Source organism: Ambystoma mexicanum, chromosome 11 (genome assembly GCF_040938575.1).
Source record: "Ambystoma mexicanum isolate Mex_15411 chromosome 11, UKY_AmexF1_1, whole genome shotgun sequence".
Lineage (NCBI taxonomy): Eukaryota > Metazoa > Chordata > Amphibia > Caudata > Ambystomatidae > Ambystoma > Ambystoma mexicanum.
The window spans coordinates 992,685,949-992,701,551 of NC_090934.1; the positions used below are offsets into that span (position 1 = coordinate 992,685,949).

The following is a 15,603-nucleotide window of genomic DNA, read 5'->3' on the forward strand; positions in this document are numbered from 1 at the left end:
CAAAGTCTGCTTTTCACTTTAAGCAAAAGTGCTACCCCTACTGTAGTCTGAACCCAATATACAGCCAGGCGTTATGAAGATGGCAGTCTGTCTCAAAACCACGGTGTGCAGGGCCTTAACTGCTGTGCATGGAATTCCTGACCTCTGGTGATCATACTATGCAATCGCACCTCTGATTCTACTGGCGAAACAACATGGCCGCGATTGAAAAAGATTTCCATTGGAACAAATCAAAGTATGTTCGTGAGCATCTCTCCCTTTCACACGTGGGCCCTTATATAGCTTATCTTTGTTCATTAGATTTGCATAGGAACATCTAAAAGAGGGTCCCGGCAAAACCTGATGTACTCCAGTTTTCTCCTTGATTAATCAGGTTTAGGGTTGCAGGAAACATGTGTGCGTAATTTACATTTAGCTAATTCATCTTGAACTCCCACGCCACACAATATTCTGGCCAGTGGTTGGTGGCTGGACCTCACCCATTCACAGAGCTGTCACGCGCAGGGCCGAAAGCCTCGCAATTACTTCTGTTAACTCATTTCTTCATCAGAAGTGCTCTTATTTATGAATGTTTAGTTAATTGGAAAGTATGATGGGCCATTTCCGATTTAAATCACACACACAGCTACAATTGCATACACAATCTGTGCCTGCTTCCAGGACAAATAAAATGAGTCGCATGTAGTTTACTTTTAACAAAAAAAAGCACACATTTAGTGGGAAACAGAACAAATCATACATTACATTAGTAAGCTCTTATTTAAGGAATTGGAATGATGACACTTATTTGGCAGTATAGGGATTGAGTGAAGAGATGTGGACAAGGGATCACTCATCTTCACAGCAGTCCTCCTATGTGTGGTTTCATAGATGAAGGGGGGAGTTAGGGTCGCTTTCAACACAGGCGATTTTGACAGAGTCTCACTAGATTGTGGATAAAAAGGTTAGATGTTCTAGCACCACATTGGTCAGCAATGCCCACAACAAAAAGAGTCCCAAAATGAACTCATTTTTTAAAGCTTAGTTTGTATCCATGATGTCTACTAGTTTGACATGCAAAAAGGCTTTTGCATTCGGTGACTTTTAGTGCTCCTTCAATAGTTGGAAAATGGAGCTATATTGATTACGTGATTCTAAAAATCATATACATATGGTCCGGTTGCTTTAGGCAAATTGACAACTTTGCAATGTGACAAGGCAGGCAGCCTGGCCTTGTCAAGAGGAGGAGGGGGAGATCTGCCACAAAGTAATCCGGAGACACTACTGGCTCTGAGGGAGCAAGTGGCAGCAGATAAAAGCGCAGTTCCTGTCCTCCACCCAATGAACTGGATATTTAAAAGGACTGTTTGATGCGTGCACGTTTCCAACCTAGTTCTCCCATGCACTCAAGCAGAAAAGAGGATCTTGGTCTGATCTTTAGGTCCATTTCGCTGAATCAGTGACTTCTTGCACAAGAGGAAACAAGTGCATACTTAATGTTGACAATATACTTATAAGGCGAAGACTGCTGCCAATATAATAAGAATCTACATCACATCTTTTCCCGCTTTAATCTTTCCCAAAGGTTTTGCTATGGCCAAGAAAGTAATTTTTCCAGTAGGGACAATAACATGGGAAATCTTAGTGCTAAAAGAAAACTCCACATAGTCTGATTGCCTGTATCATTAATCAAAGAGTGGAGACACATAAAAAAAAAACATTGTGGCAATCCACAAGAAGTTTATGGCAGACTCTGCACCTTGTAGGTACTTGAGATTACCCTTCGTTCTCTTGGCTCTGCGATATACCCCATACTCAGCTACCCAGATATTCCAGTTTCAGCCGATTGGTATTAAAATGCTATTCCTCAACGTCTCCTTTACCGTATGCAGGATCAAACATTTATAGATACATCTACTACAAGCGACAATGTGGAGAATGTATGAAAACATCTGCAATATGCACATGTCCAAAGTCATTTGGAGACATCTGTAGTATCTATAAAGACATCTTACAGCCTGGAATACATCACAACAATTTGGGGAGAAGGATAGGATAATCCCATACAATTTTGAAAAAGCACCATCAGAAGACATTTTACCTTCTAGAGAAGGCCCTCCCTTTTCTCCCACAAGATCTCTAGTGAAATACAAAATGAGGATCTAGAGAATGCTGGGAGCATATAAAGCAGCTGATAAACGTATCCCCAATCTACCCCTGGAAAGTTCAAGGGAGTATACCAACTTCAGATAGAATTGGGCTCTGATTTAGGGCAAGACATAATTCTGAAAGAGGAAGAGTTCCACATAAAGAGTAAAAAGGAAGACTTGGATGAAAGGATGAATGCCTGAATATTGACTTAAATATAACCTAGGTAACGTAAATACCAAAAGGAAAGCACTAATGTTGGTTACCACTGTCAAGTACACAAAACTATTCTCTCTTCATAGCATTAACTACCTTGTTCCAGGCAGATGGCAGACATCTTGAGTGCAGAGGCGAGGGTGACTTTACATCCTGTGGTTTAAGATGAATTGTGTCAGAAATAAGATGATCAGACCATAAAAAGGAAGACAGCTTCTGTGTTGATTGCATTCATTTTCCCAGCAACTTGAATAACAATGGAAAAAATCATCCTCAGCCTTAAACAGTCTAATTGCCAGGGCGACCCTAGCCCCGCACAAATCATTAAAGACGCGGCAAGAGACCTCTCACCATTCATTACCAAACTCATTAACGCCTCCTTCTCTTCAGGCATCATCCCCAACAACCTCAAAGAATCGTGGGTCCTCCCTCTACTCAAAAAACCCTCACTAGACCCTTCCATACCCACAAACTACAGACCCATCACCACCGTCCCCTTCCTGCTCAAAATATTAGATAAGACTGCCTATCAACAAATACAAAAATATCTTGAACAAAACCACCTCCTGGGAATCCGGCAATCAGGCTTTAGACCCCAACATGGGACAGAAACTGCTCTCATTGATCTTAAGGCCCAAATCGACACTCAGAGATAATGGGAAAACTGCTCTACTACTCCTCCTAGACCCCTCAGCAGCATTTGATCTAGTAGATTACAACTTTTTATGCAACCACTTGGACTCGGCTGGTCACTTCTCCCAAGAAGCCATCGGTTGGATTGAGTCATTCCTGAGCAACAGATCTATAGGTGTCTTTTCCACCTCAGCTTCCGCCGACCCCATTCCCATCACATGTGGGGTCCCTCAGGGTTCATGCGTCTCCCCCACACTGTATAACGTGTTCACGAAGCCCCTGTTTGATGAACTTGACGGTCTGGGTATCACTTACACTAATTACGCCGATGATACCCAGATCCTCATCGTGTTGATGGGAGATTACAACAAGGATTTGGCCTTGGTGAACAGGTTATACCTCATCATCCAGGCATGGATGGCCTCCCACAGTCTATGCCTGAATGATGGCAAGACTGAACTCATCATCCTCAGATCCACCCACAATCTAAATAAACTGGACCATAACTACACCAGCTTCATCATAGACGGCAACCCCATCAAGGTATCTAAAGAAGTGAAAACCCTAGGAATCTACATAGACTATGCCCTCTCCTTCCATAAACAGGTTAGCTCCATCGCCACCTCGACAGCCTACACATGTAAGCTTATAAGAGCAGCCAAACCTTTCCTATCCACTCCGAACTGCATTACCTTAGCCAGAGCCCTTGTATTATCAAAACTGGACTATTGTAACGCCCTCTACGTAGGAGCCAACAAACAGGTAACCAATAAAATCCAGACCCTACAAAACAATGCTCTCAGAGCAGCGCTGAGCATCCCCAAGAGAGAACACATCTCCAACATCAGGAGAACTCACAATTGGCTTACCACCACCGACAAAATCCTGCTCAAAGTAGCCTCCTTAACACACAAATGCCTCAATAATGCAGCCTCCCGCTACTTAGCTGACAGAATACAAAGATACACCCCTAACAGGCCCACCAGATCCACCAATGCCAACTTACTTAGTTCCCAGATTCAATCGAACCAAAATGGGTGGCAACAGCTTCCAGGTGAAAGCAGTCGAACACTGGAACTCTTTACCACCCTCCCTCAGGACACCTCAAACCTATCCCCACTTTAGGCGTAGCTACATTCAGTGGTTAAAGAATAATGACCAATAACTGACCTCGCCTTTACTAATCATGTAATTATGTATACCTGTAAACTGTATATTACTGCATCCATCGCAACTGTATCAACCTATGTACACACTGTAAATTACTGTACAGCACTGTAACCAAGCTGAGAATAACCTTGCTGCTCCTGCGCCCTCATACCTTCGGGTCTGGCGCGCAATATAAATGAATAAACATTAACACAAACCAACATTTTTGAAGACTATCAAGAAGACAAACGAGGAGATACAACTTAGCACTGGACTGGACGAAAATGGCATATAGATCCCAGGGGCAATAGGGGAAATAAAGAAATGCAATTCAGACTATTCTAGTTAATTATTTAGGGGGAAATTACAACTTAAAGAACATCTTAGGTGGTGCCAGGAAATAAGAAAATGTGGGTCTCTATAAAAACAGAAATCCCAAGTGTAACAAAGATGGTAATTGTGAACGGGTATAACACCTGAACTCTGATCAATTGTTTGTGGAAAAATCAGCATTAATTGTAATTGAAAGCACTGGACAAACAAACAAGGCATCATTATGAATCTTGTAATACTTGTGTGTTCCCATTTGACATTAATGCAAACAGAGAAAGATTAAACCTATTTATTGTTTAGTCAATCAATATGTATCCCTTTTATTAAGGTAAGCACAATCTGTTATGTTGCAAAAGATGGCTATCATGCCAGTTTAAGACAACTAATTAGGTATTGTAGAAAATCTGTGTTAATAGGTGTTTCATCTTGTAAACAAAAATGCTCACTTATATTAATCCCTTGAGATTATGTGCTTCTCTAAATAGCTAAAGAACGTTGAGCGCCTGGAGACTGACCCTGGGTGGTAACGGTGTGCAGTATAAATCAACATAACGTAATATAACTCACAAGTACAACAATTACAATAGCATTACCAATGTCATTCAAAGGCATTCCCGACCTAGATCAGCTAAGGATGTGTGTTATGTACCATGTGACCTATCTAAAAGGCTCTCTTAATAAATAGACTTATTCTAAAATTCCGTAGTCCTTGAAATATAACTGTTGCTTGCAATCTGCTGCCTTAAACCTAGTCACAATATCTGGATTAAATGTTCTTAAATAGTTTTGCCAATCAGAGGTCGATGTTAAATACAGAAGAGAAATGTCCAAAGAATATAATTAATCTGCATCAAATCCACATTAAAAGAGCTGTAGGTTAGCTTTGTGTCCTTTTAACTATGGCAGAGTTTAATCTAGAGCATTCCGTTTTTCGCAGGATACAAATATGGTGTTTTCTCCATTAAAGATAGTTTTAAATCGTGTTGAACAATTATTTATCTTTTCTTGTTAACATCTCTCTGAGCCTAAAGTCACCTTACTTAAAAAATAAAAAGATGAAAACAGACATGGATTTCAACTGCTATGAATTATTGACGGGAATTGATGATTTGAAGTACAGAACTACTATCCATCAAGCTACCATTATCACCACCCCGCATGATCACCATCCATCTCATCTATAGACCCCCGGGCCCACTTCTACTTTCGAGGAAGATATCTTCTTACTCCCATCCACCAATATCAAGACAAAATTATGGGTGACCTCAACTTAGGCTTTCAAGACCCTAAAGACTCAAAGGCTCATTCCCTCACTAATACTATCACAGAACTAGGCTTCCTACACCGCATAACTGAACCAACACATAACAAAGGTAGAACCTTAGACTGGTTAGCAGACCTGAACTGCGATATTAACATCTTGTCCAACACACCATGTGCATGGTCAGATCACCACATGATCTCCTTTGCCATAAAGGAGGATAATCAGCCAAACCAACAGAACATTGCCCCACCTATGAGCACCAGAAAAAAACGAAATATCACAGTAGAGAAACTACTGCCTCTACTTCAACCAATCCTCAACTCGCCAACAACAATCATGGATCCCAATGCCATAGTTGACCTCTATAATCGCACTCGATAGAATGCCATTAATACAATAGCACCACTAAAACTGAACAAATCCAAACCCTGCGCGCACCTGAACTCATGGTACACCCCGCACCTTAGATCCCTACGAAAACACAAAAGAAACGCTGAAGCACTGTAGAAAAGTCTCCCCTCAACAGTCAATAAGGACAACTTCCTATTAGCATTCTCCAACTATAAAGAAGCCATTGTTGAAGCCAAAGAACAAGTTACTTTCTTTCCTGGTAACGTTCTTTCGATGGGATGTTCCTCCGACGTATTCCACATCTTTGACATTGATTACCACAGCTGTGCTGCTTTGGAAACTTTTTTCGGGGTAGGCGTCCTGCATCGATGACGTCGATACGCACCCCCAAGGACCTCCTAAAACGGCCGACGTCACCAGATGTTATATGTAAGGCGCACGATGCCCGTAGTCTCAGTTGTAGTTTTTTTCCCAGAACGTGTGGCACCAATCTTCTGCCAGCCTTTCAACAGAAAGCCTTGCAGAAACGGAAGCTGCAATCGCAAAAGAAATTCTGTAGCAGGGCAGGTAGGGACAGTACGTTGTGGAATACGTCGGAGGAACAACCCATCGAAAGGACGTTACCAGGTAAGAAAGTAACTTGTTCTTCGAGGGGATTCCACATCTTTGACATACTCCCAAAGCAGTACCAACGTAAGGAGGTGGGTAAAGAATTTAGAATGCCCAATCAAATTGCAGAATAGAGGACTGCCTTGCCAAAGGCCAAATCCTGCCCATGGATAGAATCCAGGGAAAAATGTTTCACAAAAGTATGGACAGAGGCCCATGGGGCCACATCGCAAATACTGCGAATCGGAACCCCCCTCTGCAGTGCAATGGAGGTAGTCATACCCCTAGTAGAATGGGCCCGTAAGCCTACAGAAGGGTCCTTCCCCGCCAAACGCTAGCATTCAGAGATCCTCAAAATGATCCATCTAGACAAGGTCTGCTTAGAAACAGCCTGACCCAAACGCCTTCCAGCGTAACCAATAAAGAGCTGATTGTCCACTCTGACCCGGGACATCCGTGAGAGATAGAAAATCAAAGCTCTCCTAGGATCCAACCTATGGAGCCTCTCTCCTCTTCCTTACCAGGATGTGGGGGAGGATAGAATGCCGGAAGGATTACCTTCTGGCTCAGATGGAATTCCGACACAACCTTCGGAAGAAAGGAAGGCCGTACCCTAAGGATAACCCTGTCCTTATGGAACACAGTGAAGGGTGGTTTGGCGGAAAGTGCCTGCAACTCGCTCACTCTGCGGGCGGAAGTAACCGCAATTAAAAATACAGTTTTAAAGGTTAACAGTCTCAATGGACAAGAATGTAAGGGCTCAAACGGAGCTCCCATGAGGAACATTAAAACCAAATTCAAATCCCATCCCGGCACCTGGAAAGGCGATGGTGGAAAAACATGAGTAAGCCCTTTTAGAAACTGAGATATCAAAGGGATTTTAAAATAAGAACATTCCTCAGACGAGCGCTTAAATATGACCAGCACCACCAGGTAACCCTTAATGGTACCCACAATCAGGCCCTTGTGGGCCAAAGGAAACAAAAAAAACAAAACCAAAGGAATGGAACATTGGAAAGGAATGGAACATTGGAAAGGTGTACCCTGCACCAGTCGCAGAACTTCCTCCAACGGCAACGGTACAGGGATTTCGTTGCGGGCCTTCTGGCCGAAAGCAAACCCTCCATCACGTCTTCAGGAAGGTCACAATCCTTATGTCTCAGCCTTTCAGATACCAAGAATGAAGGCTGAGAGATTTGACCTCTGGATGGAGAAATCGAACCCCCTCCCGTGAGAGTAGATCGTCTTGGTAGGGAAGACGATGTGGAGAGCAGATGGACATGTCTAGAAGGTCCGGGTGCCACGCTCAGCTGGCCCATGCCAGAGCAATGAGGATCATCCGTGAACCGAATCGCCGCAACACCTGCAGAATGACGGGGACTGGAGGAAACGCATACAGCAGTGGGAAGGACCACTCCACTACGAACATGTCCCTTAAGGCTCCTCTTGGAGGAAATTCCCGCGAGCAGAATCTTTCGCACTTCCGGTTGACACTGGTGGGGAAGAGATCCACTTGCGGTGTTCCCCAAAAGGTGAAGATCTCCAAAAGAACTTCCTGAGCCAGCTCCCACTCATGAGAGAACGGGCTCTGCCTGCTGCCAGGTTTTCGTCTCCGGCCAGATGAACTGCCGAGACCGAAATCTCCTGCTGGATGGCCCAGAACCAGAGCCTCCCTGCACAGTGGGAGTGACCCTGCCACACCCTTTTTGTTGAGGTAGTGCATGGCCACTGTATTGTCCGTCATAATCAGGACATCCTTCCCCCGTACAGACGGCAGAAAAGCCTGCAGGGCTAGCCTGACAGCCCGCAGCTCTAACAGATTGATGTGGAGTCTGGACTCCGACAGAGACCAATGACCGCTGGCTGTCAGCTCGTTGGCATGAGCTCCCCAACCCGTGAGGGATGCGTCCGTCACGATCGTCACCTCTGGCCATGGTTGCCAAAACGGAGCCCCTTTGAACAGATTTCCTTCGATGACCCACCACAGAAGGTCCTGGACGACCGAGGGCGGAATCTGGACGGGATCCGACATCCTGCCAGAGGACTGTGACCACTGCATCTTGAGTGCCCACTGCAGAGATCTCATCCGCAGCCTGGCCTCTGGCACCAGTAAAATGCAGGATGCCATGAGGCCGAGCAACCTCAAGAACTCGAACGCCGGGAGATCCTGGGCACTTTGAAATTTGTCCACCATCTGCAGAATGTGATGAGCCCTCACCTGGGGAGGCAAACACTGCCCCAGGGATGTGTTGAGCGCAGCTCCAATGTACTGGAGCCGCTGGGTAGGTGTCAAATGGGACTTCTTTAAATTGAGGGAGAAGCCCAGCTTGTGAAGGGAGTGGCAGGTGACGGAGAGATGATCCAGGGCTTGCTCGGGCGAGCGTGCCCTGATCAACCAATCATCCAGGTAGGGGTAGATGTGAATCCCCACTTTCCTGAGATATGCTGCCACCACCACCATCAGCTTGATGAAAATCTTCGGGCGGAGGTCAATCCGAACGGCAGGACCCGAAACTGAAAGTGTGAGTCTCCAACCACGAACCTCAGGTACTTCCTGTGCTTTGGATGAATCGGCACATAAAAGTAAGCATCCTTGAGGTCGAGAGATACCAAACAGTCCTGAAGTTGAAGGGCCTGGAGGACTTGCCAAAGAGTAACCATCTTGAACTTGTCCGTCCTGAGGAGCTTGTTCAAACCACGCAAGTCCATGATGGGTTTCAATCCCCCGTCTTTCTTCGGGATAAAAAAATATGGGGAATACCATCCCTAGTTCCTCTCCGCTACAGGCACCAGTTCTAAGGCGCCTTTCTCCAGCAGGGATAGGATTTCCTGCGCAAGGAGCGCATCCAGACTCTTCAAAGAGAGCTTCCCCGGTGGATTGTTGTGAGGCCTCTGCTGGAAAGGAAGACAGTAGCCGTGGGCTATGATCTCCAGAACCTACACATCTGAAGTAATGGCTGCACCAGCCTTCCTTCAACCGGCGAACCATGGGACACGGCCTCATGACTGAGCAGAAGCGGCTGCGGCAGTGCCTGAGGGCAAAGAGGTAACTGCCCACGCGGCTTTGGCACCTGAAGTACGTTGCTTTCCACCTCTGGTACTCCTGTGGTGGCCCCTTTGATTGGCAGCTCCCCTCGATTTACAAAAGCAAGAGTAATATCGAAAGGAGCCTCCCCTCCATTGCTGTCCCCTAAGCCGAAAAGGCGGAGGTTGATGCACTGCAGCGCTCAATGACTTCCCTGCAGCTTTGGTGGTCTGCAACCTCTCAAGGCTCTCGTCAGCCTTGCTGCCAAAATGATGGACACCATCAAAGGGCATGTTGAGAAGTCAGGACTGCACATCAGGAGCAAACCCCAACTTCCACAACCACGCAAACCTGCGAATCACTGTGCTCGCTGTCATGGACTGGCTGACACAGGCTGCCACGTCCAAACCCGACTGAACAAACTCACACATGGCTTCCTTGCCATCCTGAACGAGGGCAAGAAAACCATCCCATTCCTCCCCTTCGAGAATATGTTCAGCCGCCAACGACACACAATTCCAGAGAGTGTGCGTGAATCTTGCAAGGGCACAAACGGAGTTGGCTGCCTTTAAAGCCATAACCCCAAAAGAAAATACTTTCTGCGCCCAGCCGTCAAAGCGTTTGTCGTCCCTATCAGGAGGGATTGTAGGGTACGCAGCCTGCTTTGCTGGGGCTGTAGCCGCCTGCACCACCAAACTCTCCGGAGTAGGGTGCGTAGACAAGTAGCAGGGGTCACCACTGGCAGGACGGTATTTTCGGCAAAGACTTGTTCACTGTCAGGAGACTCTCCGGAGCAGTCCAAGCCACCGCCACCCTTCTTTGTAAGGCCATGTGAAATGGCAACACCGGGTCAGTGGGTGGACCCTGGTCCAAAATATCTGTGAGGTCATCCTGCAGAAAATCCACAGGTGGAGCCGACCAACCCAGATATTCCGTCACCCTCAACATGAGGCGCCTGTATGATGAGTCAGCATGCGTACCAGGCTCAGGCCTGCCAAACTCAACCTCCGGGGAGGTATCCAGACCACTGGCGTCATGCAAAGACTGACGCATGTCTTCCAGCTGGCTATGCCCCGACAACAGGTCATCAGGAACCCCAGGGGGCACCTCCTCCTCAGATCCTTCCTCAACCTCAGAAATGTACTCCAAGGGTTGGAACAATTCCACCCTGGGAGGAGGAACAGAGTGTGGGACGAAACCAGGCCGCACAGACCTGCTGAGCGCCTTCTTAGGAGCCTCCAGAGCTCTCCGGGGTACCTCTGGTAAAAATTCCTCAAAAGGCGCCGATGGGAGTGGCATCGACATCGACCGAGGTGCAGACGACTTCGACAGCGACTTTGAGGCCGGAGCCCCGAGCGAGTCCTTCGACGGCCTCGGCGCCGATGGCTTCCTCAGAGCCGGAGCCTTGAGAAATTCCTTCGACGGACATGGCGCCAATGGCGTTGATGTTCCAACGATCTCGACGGTGTCGAGTCCCGGCACCTGGAGCGGGCACGATTGCGATCCTCCTTGTCCGACGGAGACCTCGAAGGTTCTCAGTGATCGCGCCGACCACCCGAGTCCGAAGGCGTGCGAGCGGTGGCTCTAGAGTGTCCCTCTGCGGCATTCTCTCGAAGGCGCGTCTGGAACGGTGCCCAGCGATTCAAAAATCACCAACATCTCCTTATGGAAGGCGTCCGATTCCTCCGGAGATGAATGCTTGGTGGGACAAGGAACTGCCGTCTGGCGGAGTCCTCAGATGAGGACGGGGAAGGCGACCGATGACAGCGCTTCCTTGCATGCCTCGAAGAGGCTGAGGAATGGCGGGACCCACTCCTGGAACGAGACCCCCTGGACTCACGACGACATGGAGAGTCGCCCCTCGAATCGTCGGTCTAAAGTCCAGCGGACTTCGACTTACAGGGTTTTGAAACCCTACCCACCGACAGCTTCTTCTTCCTCTCCCGCAAGGCCTTCGACATCAAAGACTGGCATTCGTCGCAGTCATCAGTGGCGTGGCTCCCACCCAGGCACCATAAGCAGACGTTGTGCGGGTCCGTCAGAGACATCTTGGAACCGCAGTCCTAACACTTCTTGAAGCCCGACTTCGGGGTAGCAGAAGACGAAAACATTTTCTCGTAGATATGTACAACAATATTCGGAAGAACCGATACACAAGAACCGAGGCGCGCTGAGATTTCGAAGCAAACACGTTCGTGGAAAAAACGGAACTGAGGCTACGAGCGTTGTGCGTCCTACATATAACATCTGGCGACGTCGGCCGTCGGAGGAGATCCTTGAGGGAGCATATTGACGCAGGACGCCTATGTCGAAAAAAGTTTCCGAAGCAGCACAGCTGTGGTAATCAATGTCAAAGATGTGGAATACGTCAGAGGACACAATCCCCTCGAAAAAGACAATTACGACGACTGCATCTCTAAAGCCAAATTTAGTACCAAGCAACTCTTCAACCTTCTTAAAGAACTAGAATCACCGGCCCCACCACCCAACTCTTGTACCAAGGATATCTCTTGATGTACTAACATTCAGAAAGCATTACAAGACAAAATCTCAATGTTACAAGGTAAAATAGAATCCAAAAAACTACACATCACTAATGCAACCTGGACTCCAGCTCCTATCACACTTGGCCGAAATATCCAAAACCAATTCAACTTCTCCTCCTTTCTATTAAAGAGGTACAGAACATCATCATGAAGCTAAAACCTTCCAAATGCCAGGTAGATATCTGCCCTGTTCCTATCAAGGAGGTAGTGAAGGAACTCGCCCCCTTCATCACATCCCTTATCAATGCACCATTCAAATCTAGCATCGTTCCCAATAACAAAAAGTATGCCTGGGTACTCGCACTAATAAAAAAGCCAACTCTAGATCCCAATAACCTGTCCAATTATAGACCCATTACCACTGTACCCTTTCTGCTCAAAATACTAGATCGAGCAGCATATCTGCAGATTCAACAACACCTAGAATCAAACAGCCTACTTGGCCTCCGACAATCAGGGTTCAGACCCAGACATGGGACTGAAACAGCTTCGATTGACCTTAAGACCCAAATTCAAGCCCTACAAGACAAAGGCAAACTGAACCTTCTACTCTTACTAGATCTGTCGGCAGTGTTCAATTTAGTAAACCACAAAATCCTTTGCAACAATCTAACGTCTGCTGCGCACTTCTAGGACAAAGTCAACGCATGTATCCAGTCATTTTTAAATAACAGATCTGATTTGATATGATATTTTATTTGTATCGCGGTCGTACACAAGTGTTTCTCTATGTGAGTCTTTGCACCATCAGCTTCTGCTGAGCCAACACCTATCACTTGCAGAGTCCCCCGAGGATCCTGTGTGTCCCCAAAACTTTCCAATGTGTTCACAAAGCCTCTGTTTGATGACCTTGCCTATTTAGGTGTAACCTACACCAATTATGCTGAAGACACCCAAATACTCATCCCCATCACAGGTGACTATGCCATGGATAGCAAAACACTTAACATCTACCTCCTTATACAAGCCTGGATGGCCAATCATGGACTCTCTTAACGACGATAAGACAGAGTTGCTCCTCTTAGAATCCCCAGCAAACCTTTACAAATTAGATGAACAATTCTCCTCGTTTAACATTGATGGGGATATAATCAAAATCTCAAAGGACGTAAAAACTCTGTGCATTTACATTGAATCTGCTCTTTCATTAACAAGACAGATCAACGCAATTGCCTCTTCGTCGGCCTATACATGCACATTAATTACTGCCTGCAGACCATTCATCACAACGGCTAATTGTATCACAATATCCAGAGGCCTAGCCATGTCCAAACTCTACTACTGCAACGCACTATATCTAGGAACCACCCAACAGAACCTAAACAAAATGCAAGTCACACAAAACAATGCCATCAGGTCAGCAATGAACATCCCTAGGTCACAACAGATCTATGAAACCAGACGCAATAAAAAATGGCCTTCAATCAAGCAAAGAATTACACTAAAAACTTTGTCACTGACATACAAGTGTCTAGCTAATTTGGCTACTAAGTATCTAACTAACAGCATCTCACGTAACTTACCAGCCCGCCGTACCAGAATCGCTCAGACACACTGCCTCAAAATCCCTAAGTTCAAAGAGCAGGAGGGATTAGCTTCCCGGTTCTCGCTGCCAAAAGATGGAACGCCCTCCCCATATCACTAAGATCTGAACCCTCTTATCAGCTGTTTAGAAAAAATGCAAAACTATGGCTCCATGACCCACCTTGGTAATTTGCATATTTAAGTAACTTTGGGTCTCACCCTAAGTTACTAGGGGAATCCAGATGTGGACTCGTTGCTCACTATTCTTAGAGAGGCACAGCTCCTCCCTACTGATGAGGTCCAACCAGACCGAAACACGTGTCTGGGGATGCTGTTGGTACTCTTGTTCAGAGGAGAATTGCCTAGCATTTCGGTGCTGGACTGCCCCAGTGCAGGACAAAGACTGATCTGTTTGGGATATTTCTTCTCTGTGAAAGATAGTGAGCTAAAGACTCTGGGTAAGTCTCTCGTAACCAGGACTAATGTCTGGCAGAGGGACTCCCAGGAGCCCCCTTGGCAATTTCCATGATCAAGACAGCAGCACCTCCTCATGACAGCGCCCTTGAGCTACTTTACATTGGCACTGTAATTATTGTATTCATAAGATCTGTATATAACTAGCTATTCTGTACACATGTGAATATTCAAGACCGCTGTATGTAACCCAACTGTATGTATGCATCCTTGTAAAATGCAATACAAATGTATGTAATTATGTAACCTATAACACAAGCGCCCAGATGCCCGAGGGCTTGGTGCACTCTACAAATAAACTAAAGTTCACAAAAAAGCTAAGCATGTGATGTCTGAAAGCTGGGTGATTCTAAAGGTGTCATTTAGTATTTAGTATTTTAGTATTAAGTATTTATTTATTTATATTGCGCAGCCTGCCCGCGGGCATCAGGGCGCATGTTTGGAAAGGTTACAGTGAAAAGTTACAGAAGGCAGTTACATATTACATAATATATATATATATATACATAGAGCAAGGATATATACATACATTTACAAGGGTAGTCAGTAGTTTCAGTATATACAGAGGTAATTGCAGTGGCACAGCATGCAATAGATGTTACCAAAGGGTAGCCGAAGCTTCACCTTGCTCATGAAGCCATTGTTTTGCTCTGTTTTTGAAGGATTGAGGGGAGAGGACATTCCTGAGATCATTGGGTAGGGAATTCCAGAGCTTCGCTGGCAGGACTGGGAAGCTTGAGCCTCTGGCAGTCTGTAGCTTGAAGCTAGGAATTATGAGTTTGTGTGCTTGTGCAGATCTTAGAGGTCTGGAGGCTGTGTGTTGAGTGAAGCATGAGGACAAGTAGGCCGGTGCTGCATTGTTCTGCGCTTTGTGGCTTAGAACAAGTGTTTTGAGAGCGATACGGCGTGAAATGGGAAGCCAACGTATGTTGCGTCTAGTGGATGAAATGTGTGCGCGCCTGGGTATGTTGAGAGCAGCCCTGATGGCATTATTCTGAGTTACCTGAAGTCTGTCAATGTTTCTTTGACTCGTTCCCAGGTAGAGGGCATTACAGTAGTCAATTTTGGATAGGATGAGGGTTCTAGCAAGGATCAGGCAGTTGTCCATAGTTAAGAAGGGACAGCAAGCAGTGATTAGTTTGCACGTGTATGCTGATGCTGAGACTACCGAGTTGGTTTGTCTGATGAGAGAGAGGGTGGAATCTAGGTAAATTCCGAGGGTTTTAGTGACATTAGTGACCTTGATGATGTTACCATCAATGTTGAAGGCATCATATTTGCTGTCAAGTTTTGAAAGTTTGGACTGAGAGCCTAGGATGAGTAACTCAGTTTTCTCATCGTTTAGGCAGAGA

General features: G+C 46.1%; 1 protein-coding gene across 5 annotated transcripts in view; it reads right to left on the minus strand.

The window, feature by feature from the left end:
• ARNT2 (aryl hydrocarbon receptor nuclear translocator 2) overlaps positions 1 to 15,603 on the minus strand; it is an 861,066-nt gene that overhangs the window by 649,089 nt on the left and 196,374 nt on the right. The window lies entirely within an intron of this gene.